The sequence below is a fragment of the Vipera ursinii genome (assembly GCF_947247035.1).
Source record: "Vipera ursinii genome assembly, chromosome: 6".
Taxonomy (NCBI): domain Eukaryota; kingdom Metazoa; phylum Chordata; class Lepidosauria; order Squamata; family Viperidae; genus Vipera; species Vipera ursinii.
The window spans coordinates 77249098-77264883 of record NC_139515.1 but is presented as its reverse complement, the minus strand read 5'-3'; the positions used below and the strand labels follow the sequence as shown (position 1 = coordinate 77264883).

At 40.8% G+C, this 15786-nt stretch overlaps 1 protein-coding gene across 2 annotated transcripts in view; it reads right to left on the bottom strand.

The window, feature by feature from the left end:
- Nucleotides 1–15786, bottom strand: part of CALD1 (caldesmon 1) — a 223128-nt gene that overhangs the window by 168328 nt on the left and 39014 nt on the right. Inside the window, exon 1 of one of the 2 annotated variants that reach the window (XM_083365291.1) lies at nt 7424–7465. The exons of the other annotated variant lie outside the window; for it this stretch is intronic. The gene's annotated coding sequence lies outside the window, so the exon portion shown is untranslated. Of the gene's footprint in view, nt 1–7423; nt 7466–15786 lie in introns of those variants that run through there. 2 annotated transcript variants of the gene reach the window in all.

Genomic DNA, 15786 nt, shown 5'->3' with positions numbered 1-15786 from the left:
TGCATTCCTCATTTTGCATATCTACAATCCAGCAAAATATTTCTTCTTGGGTGCTATTTTTCCCATCCTTCCAAAGACAATCCCCTCCCTAGCCTTAAGCTGCCGAACTCTCAGGAACACCGTGTGAGTGATTGCATGCTGCAAACATGAGAAGCATGCATAGGAGAATTCTTTTTTTTCAATCAAACTTGTCTGGAGAAGCTCCAGATACACACTCCCATAGAGTATCTTGTTTCAGAAAGGCATAAATCCCATATGAAGGGAAAAGTACAAAAGACAAGGGATCTGATTCTGTAAGCCCATTTCCAGGAAGCTGAGTTCCTCCCTGCAGGAACACTATAAATGGCTAGGTTCACAAATATGCAAAATGGAGTTTTGAAATAGAGCTGGGTAGTTTGTGATTCAGCATATTGTAGGCAAACCAACCACAATCGTAATACGTTGTGTGAACCAAGTTGCCCCATCAAGCCGTATTGTGGTTTATTTAACAGAACAGAGAGAATAATAGTGTTGGAAGGGACCTTGGAGGTCTTCTAGTCAATGCCCTGCTCAAGCAGGAAACCCTACCATTTCAGACAAATGCTTATCCAAATAGTTGTCCATTTATTGAGACATTAGATATTACGGGAACACAAAGATTGGGTCTAATTAGCACAGATTTGGGAGTTCTGCAAAAAAAAAGAAAAGAAAAGAAAACAGTTTTTGCAAATCCAAATGATTTCTTTAATCTACTATTATAAAATAGAAACCATTTGACACTATTGACCCATAATTGACTAGTTCACCATCTGAACAGTTTTCTAATTCTAACTCCTAATATTCCAGTCATCTCCTATCAGTGGCGTAGCGTGGGGGGTGCAGGGGGGGCTGGCCACACCGGGCGCAACATCTGGGGGGGCGCGCTCGCACTCACAGCTCTCTGCCCCTGCCTGGCTCACTCACTCTCTCTCACTGCAGTGCTGGCTGTGCGAATCCGATCCGAGCCGCCGGGTCGCCGCCCACTATGGAGGGGGGGTGCCAGGCGTGCGGTGCGGAGAGAGAGCGAGGGACTATCTGGGGGAGGGACAGTGCAGACTCGAGTTCTAAAATCCACGGGTTAGGGGGCGCAAATTACTTGCCTTGCCCAGGATGCTGACAACCCACGCTACGCCACTGTCTCCTATGACCTCCAGTCATCCATATTTCAGATTGGGAATTTCAATATACGGTAACATTTCAGATTGGGAATTTCAATATACGGTAACATTGTGCAAAGTGGGAAAACAATGAACTTCATATTCAGGCTGTGATTAGCAAGCATTTGGTTCTAAATTATACGTACTCTCTAGGATAGTGTTTCTGAACCCCAGCAACTCTTAAGATTTGTGGACTTCAACTCCCAGCATTCCACAGTTTTTAAAGTTATTGAGATTGAGAAACACTGGTCTAGGAGTATGAACAGACTAGAGCAGGGGTCTTCTAACTTGGCCCTTTTATGATTTGTGGACTTCAACTCCCAGAATTCCTCAGCCAGCATGCCTGGCTGAGGAATTCTGGGAGTTGAAGTCCACAAATCATAAAAGGGCCAAGTTTGAAGACCCCTGGACTAGAGGCTCATTAGCAAATTGGGGGTAAATCCAGAAAATACAGAGATACCGAAATTGGGGGTAAATCCAGAAAATACAGAGATACAGAAAAAATAGGTCTGACCCCTTAAAGGCTTATTGGCCTCACTTCTTTTTTCCTTTTCAGTGCTTCTGGTGCTACCATACAAGCATCCACACAGCTGCTCCCTGGGGCTGGTGAAGCAGAGGAAAGGAAGGTCAGTATGAGAGCAGGACTGGCTGTGCTTGAGCCAGTATCCCATTTCCTGCCTTTGTGAGTTGCTTTTTGTGTTGCCCTGTGCACCTAGCAAAATAACAGATTGTTGGTTTGGAGAGAGGCATGGTAAAACTGGCCCTCTAGTCATTCTGAAAGAATGGGGCCCTCAGACCTCAAGCTGAAACACTACCCAACTGTATTCGCACTGTTTCTTTTGGAGCACTGCTAAGCACAAATTAGTTAAGTTTAGTTAATTTAATATAAGGCAATGTATAGAGTGCATTATGCATTACATTTCAGAAGCAGGTTTTGGGGGAGCTTTGATGTGTGTAGCTAAAGGTTGGGCTTCCGCACGTAGTTCTGGGACCAGAGATTTTGTTGTTCTTTAATTAAGATAAATAAAAAATAATAACCATATGGAAACATTGATGGATATCACTGCATCAGATTGTAAATCTCAGCTGGATCTCTCCTTTGATTTTTTTCCCCCTCCCAGTTTAATTTATGCCAATGCCAAAATCTCTTTTCTTTCCCAATCTCAGCCTGATAAATGTATCCTAAAATACCCTAGAGGTTTCTCTAACCATGTACAAAATGTTTTACCCCCTTGGCAAGTAGACTGCACTCATTCAGGCTTCGTGCAACCGTGTCATCCACCACTTTCAATTACTTGCTTTCATTTTTCTAAATGGGCCACTGAGCCAGTAAATTGGGTTTAACAAGACTTCACTTCCCCCCCCTCCCTCTGCCCTATAGAATAAGCCTGTAGATGTGATTAAAGAAAATGAGTGAGTGAAGGAAATGTTAAAATGCACTTATAAACAATAAGTCACTGACCAAGGTCTGCAGTCCCTGGCTGGTGTTCACATTACCTATTATGGTTAGCAAAATGCTTGACTATATCCAAGCTTTGGCAGGAGCCAAATTTAACAGCTAAGCAAAATGCCACAGAGCCTTCTGCTCAGGCTTAGGAAAATTGCAGCCCAGAGTTGATAATTTCTTGTAAGGTATAACTGTAGTTGTTCCATTACAGTAAACACAAAGCGCAATTCTCTTGGCTGTCAGTGAAGAGAAACAGTAAAATAAATTCTTGTTACCATACAAGGAGTGAAGACTTAAAAGCTTTCTGTTGAGCAATTTTCCTCTTGGAATTGAGTAGAATTCCAGAGGGCAAAATTTTAGTCATAATTAGGGGAAAACCTTTGCCCAAAGTTTTATTTGGAAAGAGGAGAAATTTAGCTGAACCCAAATTTCACAGAAAAGTTTAGAAACACACTGTCTTCCATAATTTCTCCGAGAAGAGCAAAGTGCAAAAATGCTTTTCTGCAAAGTCCTGAAAAGGATTCACACAATACCCTAAGCCAGGCTAAAATAGGATTACAGCAGTCTGTTATTCTGTAGCTTGTTGGCAACCTAAACATTCTCTTACTTAGCACAGTGTTTTTCAACCTCAGCAACTTTAAGATGGGTGGAGTTCAAGTCTTAGAATTTGTAGACAGGTTGTGGAACTTCAAGTTGCTAAGGTTGTCATAAGCCCTGTCTTAGCCTATTAGGTGGATCAGATCATTGTATTAAGTCATAACAGTTGGCTCATAGTCTGCTATGTAAATACAACAATTTATTATTTTTTGTTTGTTTAACAATATATATATATATACAGGTGAAACTTGAAAAATTAGAATATCGTGCGAAAGTTCATTTATTTCAGTAATGCAACTTAAAAGGGGAAACTAATATATGAGATAGACTCATTACATGCAAAGCAAGACAGTTCAAGTCCTGATTTGTCATAATTGTGATGATTATGGCTTACAGCTCATGAAAACCCCAAATCCACAATCTCAGAAAATTAGAATATTGTGAAAAGGTGCAATATTCTAGGCTCAAAGTGTCCCACTCTAATGAGCTAATTAAGCCATAACACCTGCAAAGGGTTCCTGAGCCTTTAAATGGTCTCTCAGTCTGGTTCAGTAGGAATCACAATCATGGGGAAGACTGCTGACCTGACAGTTGTGCAGAAAACCATCATTGACACCCTCCATAAGGAGGGAAAGCCTCAAAAGGTAATTGCAAAAGGTGGATGTTCCCAAAGTGCTGTATCAAAGCACATTAATAGAAAGTTATATGGAAGGGAAAAGTGTGGAAGAAAAAGGTGCACAAGCAGCAGGGATAACCGCAGCCTGGAGAGGATTGTCAGGAAAGGGCCATTCAAAAGTGTTGGGGACTTTCACAAGGAGTGGACTGAGGCTGGAGTCAGTGCATCAAGAGCCACCACACAGAGACAGATCCTGGACATGGGCTTCAAATGTCGTATTCTTCTTCTCAAGCCGCTTCTGAACAACAAACAACATCAGAAGCGTCTTACCTGGGCTAAAGAAAAACAGACCTGGTCTGTTGCTCAGTGGTCCAAAGTCCTCTTTTCTGATGAGAGCAACTTTTGCATCTCATTTGGAAACCAAGGACCCAGAGTCTGGAGGAAGAATGGAGAGACACACACTGCAAGATGCTTGAAGTCCAGTGTGAAGTTTCCACAGTCTGTGTTGATTTGGGGAGCCATGTCATCTGCTGGTGTTGGTCCACTGTGCTTCATTAAGTCCAGGGTCAACGCAGCCGTCTACCAGGAGATTTTGGAGCACTTCATGCTTCCTTCCACAGACGAGCTTTATGGGGATGCTGACTTCATTTTCCAGCAGGACTTGGCACCTGCCCACACTGCCAAAAGCACCAAAACCTGGTTCAATGACCGTGGGATTACTATGCTTGATTGGCCAGCAAACTCACCTGACCTGAACCCCATAGAGAATGTATGGGGCATTGCCAAGAGAAAGATGAGAGACATGAGAGCGAACAATGCAGAAGAGCTGAAGGCCGCTATTGAAGCATCCTGGTCTTCCATAACACCTCAGCAGTGCCACAGGCTGATAGCTTCCATGCCACGCCGCATTGAGGCAGTAATTGCTGCAAAAGGGGCCCAAACCAAGTACTGAGTACATATGCATGCTTATACTTTTCAGAGGTCCAATATTGTTCTATGTACACTCCTTGTTTTATTGATTGCATGTAATATTCTAATTTTCGGATTTGGGGTTTTCATGAGCTGTACGCCATAATCATCACCATTATGACAAATCACGGCTTGAACTATCTTGCTTTGCATGTAATGAGTCTCTCTCATATATTAGTTTCCCCGTTTAAGTTGCATTACTGAAATAAATGAACTTTTGCACGATATTCTAATTTTTCGAGTTTCACCTGTATATATAGCCCACCTATTCCTGGCAAACCCTGGACAGGACATATATGTTTCAGATGTGTTGTGTAAATTCAGATATTGTGAGGAGATACTAAATGGTAGCTAAGTGAAATCAGCTCCAAAATTATTACTTAGAGCAGCTAAGAAAGAAAGCATAGGGGAAAATACTGCTGCTTCCTTGGGGTGCCAGGGAATGGTAAATACAGTAAAAAAAAACGTTCACTTTTGTGGTTCTCCAAAAGAGGGAATTTCAGAGGATTCCATCTTCATTTGTAAAATACAGAGAAGATTATTGGACTTGCCAGGTCTCCAGGAGCTTCTGAAAACTAAGCAGACACTAATTTCTCCTTCTCTTGGGCCCCAACGTTTTAAAGGGCCTGCTTCAGCTGTGGATCTCAAGGGACCAGCTACGTAGACCATCAACTACTAGACCTTGTGCTAGTGGGTTCCTAAATTCCATCTTGCTAGCTCCCAACTTGGAATTATAGGGGCAGTGGAGCAAAATGGTGGAGCCAAAATAGCATCAGTATGGGAAAAGTCAAGTTGGATTCATCTACCCCCCAACACTAACTTGATATTTTTATCAAAGTTCAAGATTTCTCAGCAGATAGCAGTTCCTGGCCAAACTTGGCTGATCTTAGAAGCTCAGCAGGTCTGGTTAGTGTTTGGAAGGGGGAAACGACTGGGGGTTTTAGGTTTGTGGGTTAGGCTGCAAAGTTGAAAATACATTCCAGAAGGAAGCAGTGACAAAATGCTTATGTTACATCTCATCATTGGTCATAACATAGGATTTGATTTAGAAGATACAACATAGAATCATAGGGCTGGAACTCAAGGCAGAAGACCTTACCATCCCAGTCAAGAGGTTGTCGAGTCTATCTTTGAAAGCCACCAGTGATGGAGCACCCACATCTCTGGGAGTCAAGCTATTCCATTAATTAATTATTTTCAGTCAGAAAATTTCTCCCTCTAGGCTGGATCTCTGTTTAACAAGCTTCCACTCATTACTTCTTCTCCTGTCCCCTGGTGCTTTGGAGGACAAGTCAATTCTCTCTGATAGTCCCTCAAGTACTGGAAAACATTTATCATATCCCCACCCTTAACCTTCTTTTCAGTAGCTAACTCCCTCAACTCACAATTCATAGTGAATTTCTTCAACAACTCACAATGTTACAGAACTACTTCTGTTAATGATGTGAGGGGGAAAATAACTATATTGATGCAAATCACTAGGAATCAGACTCAATTTAAAAACACTTATGCTTGAACCTCACAGTAAGAGGGCACTTGATAATTCTTAGGTCATCAAGAAAAAGAACTAAGAGGAGGTAGATTATCTGTAACTGATACGGTTAAATTTACCCACACTTAATAGATGATGGTAATAATAATAACAGTCTGTCTTTCCTCTGGAAGCTCAAAGCAGTTGAGTTTTCATCTTTGGTCATCACCATATCAACAATCAAACATAGTCTGATTTAAGAAAGAATAACTGGCCCAAACCATTCCTTCTGTTTGGTCAGGTGGGGACTCAAAACTAACTCTCCCCAGTATCAAACAAACACCTTAACATGAAAAACTCCATCTCATTTCACTATTCCTCTGCTCAGTAAAACGTAGGACTAAAAATGTTCTTTTGGGTGAACATCACAGATTACTTCATAATGCATGAGTGAAGCCATCTGGTGTGCATACTTCTGGATGGGTGAATTCACTGAGTATTTATTGTCATGGGATATCACTGATAGAGGCATGCGAAGATGGGACCAACCAACATGATATGTTTGTCTAAGATACTGCCTTGTTCTTGACATCTGCCCACTGAAGTGCCATGCACTTACTATTTATTTATTTATTTTTTTTAAATTCCATTTATATCCCGCCCTTCTCCGAAGACTCAGGGCGGCTTACAAGCTTAGCAGTATGGGAATCATTAGCCTAAAATCACAAAGGACTGATAATCCTACCTAAACCATGACAATAATTCTAGTTCTATTCTCTTATCAAATGTATTGCCTTGAGAAAAGCACTGAAATAAAACCTCATTATAAATAGAAACAAACATGTACAGAACTAGGCCTCATGCCAGCAGTTAGCATGTTCAGCAAATACTGAAGCCTGTGGCCCAGTATTAGTCTGTCTTCTGCCCATTTGTCCTTCCTTCCTTCCTTCCTTCCTTCCTTCCTTCCTTCCTTCCTTCCTTCCTTCCTTCCCTTTTACAAAGACAGCTGGTGCTTGCCAAAACAGAGACAACTCAAGAGCAGAGAAATAGTCAGCAGCCTAGAAGATGGCTGCCCTATAAGCTGAGAAAAAAGGGCTTGAAGTTGGTCTTTTCAAGTCATACACCAGTTTGTTAAGTAGTGCACTTACGGCAGCCTTGAATCAAACCCGGCTGTTCTCTCTTCCTTGCCTCAATGGAGCAGTGTTTCTCAATCTTGGCAACGTTAAGAGCTGTGGACTTCAACTCCCAGAATTCTCCAGCCAGTTGCCAAGATTAAGAAATATTGCCAAAGAGTGTCTTGGCTCCAGTTCTTTTCCTTCTTTGCTCTGCCTGTCCCTTTCTGACCTCCTTTTAGGCAGGCAGGCAGGCAAGCACAGAGCCAATCATTAATGCTCAATAGCTGCCATTGTTTCTCTGCAGAAAGTTAAGCCTTGGCGTCTGCTGCCACAGATCATTATAATAATGATATTGTTGGGCACAAAGCAAAGCCAGCAGTTCTCAGTTTTCCAGTCCCTGGGGCGTGCTGGAATTGGCTGCAGAACACAGAAAGATTCTTCCCAAAACAGCTCTCTCAGCTGCCAGGTGGAAGAAGTTGCTACAAGGGAGAGTAACTTCCAACAGGTTGTTTTGTCAGTATTGAATGCAACTCTCCTAAATAGCTACTCCGGTTTCCACCCTATGTTTTCCCCCCTCATAATTACATTTTGGCAATGACTCTTTAAAATGAGCAGATGCCACATGTAGACATACCTGGTTAGGAGGCAGGTAGGAATGACTCATCAGGTATGTCAGTGGCAGTTGATAAGAAACTGCAATTGTGTTGAAATGGTGCTGCATGAAATCAACTTGATATACTGAGGAGAAATGATTGCATGAAACCATCTTGACCATCCTAGGCTACTAGAATATGGAGGTGGCCAGTTCCTCTCTGTCACAGGAGAATAATTAAGCTAATGGCTGGATGAATATGCAGATCAGTTCAAATCAGTTCCCCCATTAATATGTCAGACGTTATTTCATCATCTCTGACTTGGTGTCATGGATTCTCCAACACCACCACCACCACCAGACCTCTCTCCAGACGCAAGCTCGGAGGAGGAGGAGGAGTGTGAGTTAGCAAAGGAAAAAGCAGAGCTGAGTGATGGATTGGAGGTCAGAGAGTGCTAGCCTGATGGAGCAGCCTCAGCTGGGTCAAATCGGACTACTGACAGGCTGAGCAAGGTGAGCCAAAGCTGCAGCAAGTTGGCCAGGAGGCTCTAAGTGAGGACCGGGAGCAGCTGCCGCCCATTAGCAAAGAGGAGAAGGTGGAGTTCACACCTCCTCCTGATCCAAGGACACGTAGGGCAGAGAGGAGACAGGCACAACACCAATCAGCTAGACTATTTGCGAGGAGGCAGCCTCGCCTCTCGTGAAAGACTACACTGGCATTGCCTACTTAATCCCACCCCCAGGACTTGAGCATGGATGGAGCATTGTGCCCATTTCCGTGCCTTGTGTGCTTGTGCCATGAATCCTGACCTGTTCGACTCGTGGCCTACTTTCCTGGATTTCCTGTGTGCCCATTGGACTCAGTTACCCAGTGCTCTTGCTGTGCTGAGTTCGGAATCCGAACCTGCACAATGGGGGTACTTTCTGAAGATCTGTTTGGGGAATTTGAATAAACACCTGTAGAACTCTTGCTGTATGTGTGTGAGAAAGAAAGGGGGTGGGGAGTGGAGCACCACACTTAAACTGAGTGGAAATCTGTACAGGTTGTCCTCGATTTACAACCACATTTGGGTCCAGATTTCTATTCTAAGCAAGGTGGTTCCTATAAGTGAGTTGCACAGGACTTTATGACCTTTTTTGCCGTCATTGTTAAGTGAATCACTGCAATGATTAACTGAATCATGTGGTTGTTAAACAAATCCGGCTTCCACCATTGACTTTGCTTGTCAGAACCTGACTGGTGGTTGCAATCAATCATGACCCTGGAGATGCTGCAGTGGTGGAAAGTACAACAACCAGTTGCAAGTCACTCTTTTGAGTGGCAAACAAACAGTTATAAGTTAAGGACTATCTGCACTGGCATGCAACATTCTGCAATACACAAAGATTTTGAATACAGTATAAATTTGGTTTTTTAATCACCCTGTAAACCGCCCTGAGTCCTTCGGGAAAGGGCGGTATATAAATGTAATAAAATAAATAAATAAATAAAATAAATAAATATAATATATCTAACATAGCTAATATAAAATGTTTCAATTCTACCTTCATTAAATGCTGCTTATATGTAGCCCTTATTTCAAACCATTTTATAAATGCTAGTTTTTTACTACAAGTATTTTCTTATACAACCTTTTCTTTTTAACTTTCTCATGTATGGTCTGTTGTCTGGATGCATCCTTGTCTAATGTGTGGCTGAATATTCAAATGTTGTTGGCATTAGCTTGATGAATGACTTTTTCAGTTTGCTCCTACTGAAAACTGGGGTTGCTTTATTGTACGTCTCTAAATGCAGCTAAACATTTCATTTAGTGACTGTTCAAAGTTACAATGGCACTGAACATAGTGACTTATGACCATTTTTCACACTGATGACCATTGCAGCATCCCCATGGTCACATGATCTATATTTGGATGCTTCATATTTATGATGGCTGCAGTGTCCTGAGGTCATGTGATCAACCTTCTGACAAACAAAGTCAATGGGGAAGCCAGATTCACTTAACAACCGTGTTACTAACTTAACAAATGCAATGATTCACTTAACAACTCTGGGGGAAAAGTCGTAAAATGAGGCAAACTCTCTTACCAAACATTTCACTTAGCAACATACATTTTGGGCCCAATTGTGGTTGTAACTCAAGGACTACCTGTATTGAAGCACTGAGAAAGGAAGCCCCTTTGCCCAAAATGATTGTCTGAGCCTGTTGCTTAAAATATCAACACACTATGTTCTCTCAGAGTGCAACACACTTCTTTGAAGGGACTCTCCATGTGATATGAATACACAAAGAGAGACACCCCTACACAAATTAGACCAAAACAATGCTCCAACATGTTGAAATCTCATGGCAGCTAAGAAAGTAGAATGTCAGAGTGTGTTAAGCAGCAAGCTAATATGGGTCCCTTCCAAAGTGCTTCGTGCAAACTAGCCATAGCTTGCCAAGCCCACAGTGATATATAGAACTAACAGGCAGTTGATCCATGAATCAAAGGGCTGCTGCTTATGTGGTTCCCCATTCCTAAAAAGAAATACACCTGACATCTATATTATAGCCTTTTGGACAAAAAAAAAGTACAATTTTTTTCACAGTCATTTTGAGGACTAAGGCACCCAACTAGAAAACCAGGAGGCTGTGAGTTCTAATTCTGCCTTCCTGCAAGGAAAGAGTATTAGGTATGCTCACCTCCTTCAGTTATTTATAACATTAATAAAGGCAGGATTTTTTTTGCTGCATTGGAAGCACCAAAGTGTTGTGTGGCGAAAGTCTTTGCCAGCGATAACATCGTTGCCCAGGAGACACCCACTTGGGGCTCCTTTCGTGTCCCTTTGGAGGTGCCCAACGAAATGATGCCTATTACTCTACTTGTGGTCGCCCACTTTCAAACTGCTGGGTTGGCAGGAGCTGGACTGTGTGATGGGAGCTCACCCTGCCCCACATGAGCAACAGGATAATAAACAAACAAACAAACAAACAAACAAATACAAAATATTCTTCTGAAATTTTATCTGCTGCTTTATCACGATCGTGCTTACTTTTGAAAAATGATGCTGATGAATTACATATTATATTTTAATACTGTACATTTGGTACTTTTATGCTACACCATATAGCAATTCTAGGCTTAATATACAGGCCTACCCCTCAGAGGGGTAGTGCTGATATGCAGTTCATATACGTATTCTCAACACTGCTAACATCGAATGTTATTGCTTGACATATATGCAATGAATGTATAAGAAAAGGAAACCAAACCTTTCCAGATTCCACTAATCCACATTATATCCCTTTACATTAGACCAGGGCTAGGCAACCTCGGCTCTTTTATGACTCATGGACTTCAACTCCCAGAATTCCTGAGTCAGCTATGCTCCGAAGCCTTCTGAGATGAGCAGCCCATATTTACTGAAATTAGCCAAGAACCTCTACAGAAAGCCTTTCTTAAAAGCCACACATTTTTATGCCAAGGAGCTCCTCAGATTTGAAACAATGTGCGCGCTCTCACACACACACACACACACACACACACACACACACACACACACACAAATACACACACCTATTCAAACAAAACTTTCCACTGCGAGCCAGAATAATATCCCACAGCCTTTTATGTCTGCCATAATGGTCAAGTTACATGAAAAGCAAGAAACTGCTTAGAAATGTCATATTAATGCATTGTGACTTGATTATTTTCTGAAAATATATCATTTCACTTCTTACTCTCTGGAGAGAGGGGGCTTGGAACAAAGAAATCAGGTGAGGGATCATGGTAGAGAAAAATTCCAAGCATTTTTTTTAAGTGCCTGGCTGTTAAGAAAATCAAGATTTGGGTCCAGGAAAGGGCGCATTTGTTCAATTACTCTCTGTGCAGCGACATTCTGAGGGAAAATCAAGATGGATCCACAACCATATAATCAAAGCCCTGACCCTTTTTGTGCATCACATAAACACGAACAAGGTTTTGATCATGTTATCACAACTGCCATCGTAATTTTTTTTAACTTTTCCCACAAATGTCACTGTTGTCATGGTTTCGACAGATGAAACTCTTCAAAAGAACTTTGAGGCATTGTTTACCTTAAAGGATCTTTTATTCGAGTAGCATAATATCAGCACTTACATAATCAAGGCCAAAAACTGAATTCCCTTCCCCTGAGCACATAGTATCAAAGCACAATTCCCTCCTCCAATTAACAGTCATAAATCACATTCCCCAATTAGCTTGAAGCCCGGGCTTCCTCTCCAGCTCTCCAGCCCGCCAATTCTTTATCAACTCTGAGTTCAATAACCTTGATTCTCATGCTACATTTTAGTGTTGTTATGTCTAGCTGGACTCTCATTCACATCCCCCTCTCCCAGCAGCATCTAATTCTAAAAGCAAAAGGGGAAAAATGGCTACATTTTCATCTGTTGTCAATGCAAAAACATCCAAGGTTAGCAGCATTGACACCTGTCTCTACATTAATTGGAAAGAATATACACCAAACTTGTCATATATATGAAATAGTCCATGAATATGTCTTACTCCAGCCCATCAGTGCATAACCCCTGTAGAACAGCCTCTGTTATATGGATGCCACAGAAAGCACAACCAACCCATGTTCTCAAATTCTATAGAGTTTTCCTTACTCTCTTGTATCATGAGAACACATGAAGCCAAACCTCATGACCAAAAAAGTGAATCTCTTCAGTGTAGCTAAACTATATAGTATTGGCTGCCTAGGATGGATGCTTTAAAAAGAGATTAGACAAACTGGTTAAGTTAATCAGTGGCTGCAATAATGATGTCTAGATGTAGACAACACAAATATCACTGCTGGTGAATAGCAGTTGAGAAAGGATCAGGATTGATGTCTTATTCAAACATAGCATGACCACTGTGGATATTGAATCTGCATGATCTAATCTGATCAGATCTGATCTGATCTAATCTAATCTAATCTAATCTAATCTAATCTAATCTAATCTAATCACCGGGACCAGAGGTTTAGTCTTCTGAGCCCATCCTTAGGAAATTTCTCTCTACATTCTGAGGATGATTTCCAGCACGAGATTCAAATTGAAATCCAATCATTTGGAATTTAAGTCCAATCATTGGGAGGCCCATGATTTGCCAATTCTGGGTCTAAAAGAAAGCAATCCAGGAAGCTTTAAATATGAGATTCAATGTCTCTTAAATTAACAAAGTGACTTGTGTAACAGCCCAATCTACAAAAATGGAGGAGGAAAGGACATTTGCCCTATTTCTCTGTTGCCACTTCAGTTTATGAGGTATAATAGCCAGAAAGTTGTTGTAGGACTACAGGAGCCTAAAACCCTCATCAACAATGAAGCTCATTAGATGACCTTATTTTAGACTGTATCTCCGATGTAATAAAGATTTTTTTAAAATGAGGAAAGTAGGTATCCTCTTGAGCTCTTTGGAGGAAAATAATGTGTGACGAGTAATTGAGTTGACTCCAGTAATCATGAGTGGCTCCATCAAATCATCACCTTGATGGAGCTAACCATGTTTCAGCTGAACTGGATGAAGTCAAAAACAACACCCACTGTTCCTGGATATTCCTTTAAGATGGTTGAGGCTTTGACAGTAACTGGAGTAGAAATAGAGACCAATTTTCTTTTTGTTTTTCTTTTTCTTCTTCTTCTTTTTTTTGGGGGGGAGGTGTCTGAATAATCCAAGGTGCCAGACTGCAAGAATTTGGGGAAGTAGAAAAAGAGGAAATTTCTACTCAATATGAAATTTTATAATCTTGAATTCTCTCCCCGCTGCTATTTGGCTGATTCTTCAGAGTCTTGTCTTGCAGAATGTTAATACTGTATCTTTCATTCTCAGAATGGATATATCAGACTAATATCTCTAGTAATTCTGAGATATAATACATCTAAGGGATGCCAAGTTGGAGAAAGTTGGTCTAAACTTTAAGAAACTTTTCCACAACTTACGTATTGTCCCAGACTTCTCACTAGATGCAGTTCAGGCCAAAACAACCATCCCTGCTTATGAGGCCCACTAAGCTTTATGGAACTTCATGTATGATTGAAGCCTTACTCAGAATGATATAAAAAAAACTTGGCATGCTTTAAGCCAGTCAAGAATGACTCTTTTAGGAATTATTTTAGTACAGAGAGACTATTTTTGCATGCTTTTTTCATTGGCATAATTTCTGTGTTTCTCTGGGACAATAGCTAAGGAAATGATCTATTCCATGGGCCAACATCAACAGAAATCTTATAACTTTGAGAATAGAGCAATCTAGTGACAGAATCATTTCAAGAATCTACTAAGTCTTTAAATAAACCTGCAAGTAGGTTTCATCTTAGAAACACTTTTGTCTCAGGAACTTTTCACACTCAAGGGCTATGCTAATCTGAGACTGATATTCAGAGCTCTGGTTTTCTTCAGCCTGCTGTAGAAATAAACTTCAACAGCCAAATATCTAAAAGAAAGCCAATTGCCTATAATGGTGCTCCTTTAGTATTTCATACCAGAATCTTCTGCTTAAATCCCCATTCCAGGAAATATCTGTGGCACATTAATTCAATTAAATATCCTTTTTTCCTGCATATCTACAAAAATCTCATAAGGATTAGCTCCACACTTCAGCTGTTTGTTAAAGTAAACATAGTTGAAAATACAAGTTCTTAGTCTGCACTGGGTTTTGTCAGAGCATGCACAGTCTTATTGCGCTGAGGTAGCCCAGGAGTAAACACAGTAAACAGTGGTCTATATTAAATGGTGGTTTATCATACACTATCTACAATATCATACACCAGGAACAATACACATACACGTCTCCAACACACAGCAGTTACAGCAGGAAACAGAAGAGAGAGAAAACACAGCAGCAGAGCCTTCCTTTTATACAAAGTCTCTTAAAGGGACACAGACACAGCTGGCTCTTAAAGGGACATAGACCCTGCTGAGTCATTCCCATCATTACATCATACATCTTACATCAGCTGGTTAGCTTCTAAATCATTACCTTGATAGGTTTTCTTCACCTAACCCTTAAACTTCATTTAGGCATACTGGTGTCCTAGAGAACCTCAAATATTGACAACAAAATCCAATACGTGTGAAAACCCCTGGGTCCAAAGTGCATAGTAGTTTGAACCCTCAGTTTAAGTTCATGAAAAATTCACACAACATTTTATTCCATTCTTGTAAAGCAGTGCTTTAAAGCTATGAATGGGGAACGTGGTCAGGGAGAACATAAACTAGATGCTTTCATACATTAGGGTTGGATAGCCATGCTGACAGGGGAAAGACAGATTTTCCATAGTCTTAAATCAAGAAAGTAAATGAGTAATGAGATGATACTAAGATAAATTTGAAATCAGAGTAAAGGTGAAGAAATAAGAGAATTAGCTGCCAGCCTGAAGCATCTTTATAGAGTGATTCAATTTATTATTTATATAGCACTTTTCAGGTGAAAAATACTTAACAAAAACTTATTACCGTCTCATTCTCCACTACTGCTTAGTGCCAGAATTAGGTAATCCATAACCCCATTGAAAAGACAAAAAGAAGACTGATTTTCAATTAGATTTTAGGTTCCAACTAAGTAGTAAAACAGATATGTATACACTTCATGTGTTGAAATTTATATCTCCAATTACTAAACAGCAATGTTGAAGCCATGCAAAACATGAGCATCAAGAGATCAATCTTTCTCAACCTTGTTTTTTCCTGGACTTCAAGCACCATAATCCCCCATCACCAAAAAAAAGACATTTGAAGTTATTTATTGAAGATATTTAGAAAAATACCTACTTAAGGAAAGCTAGAGTAAGTT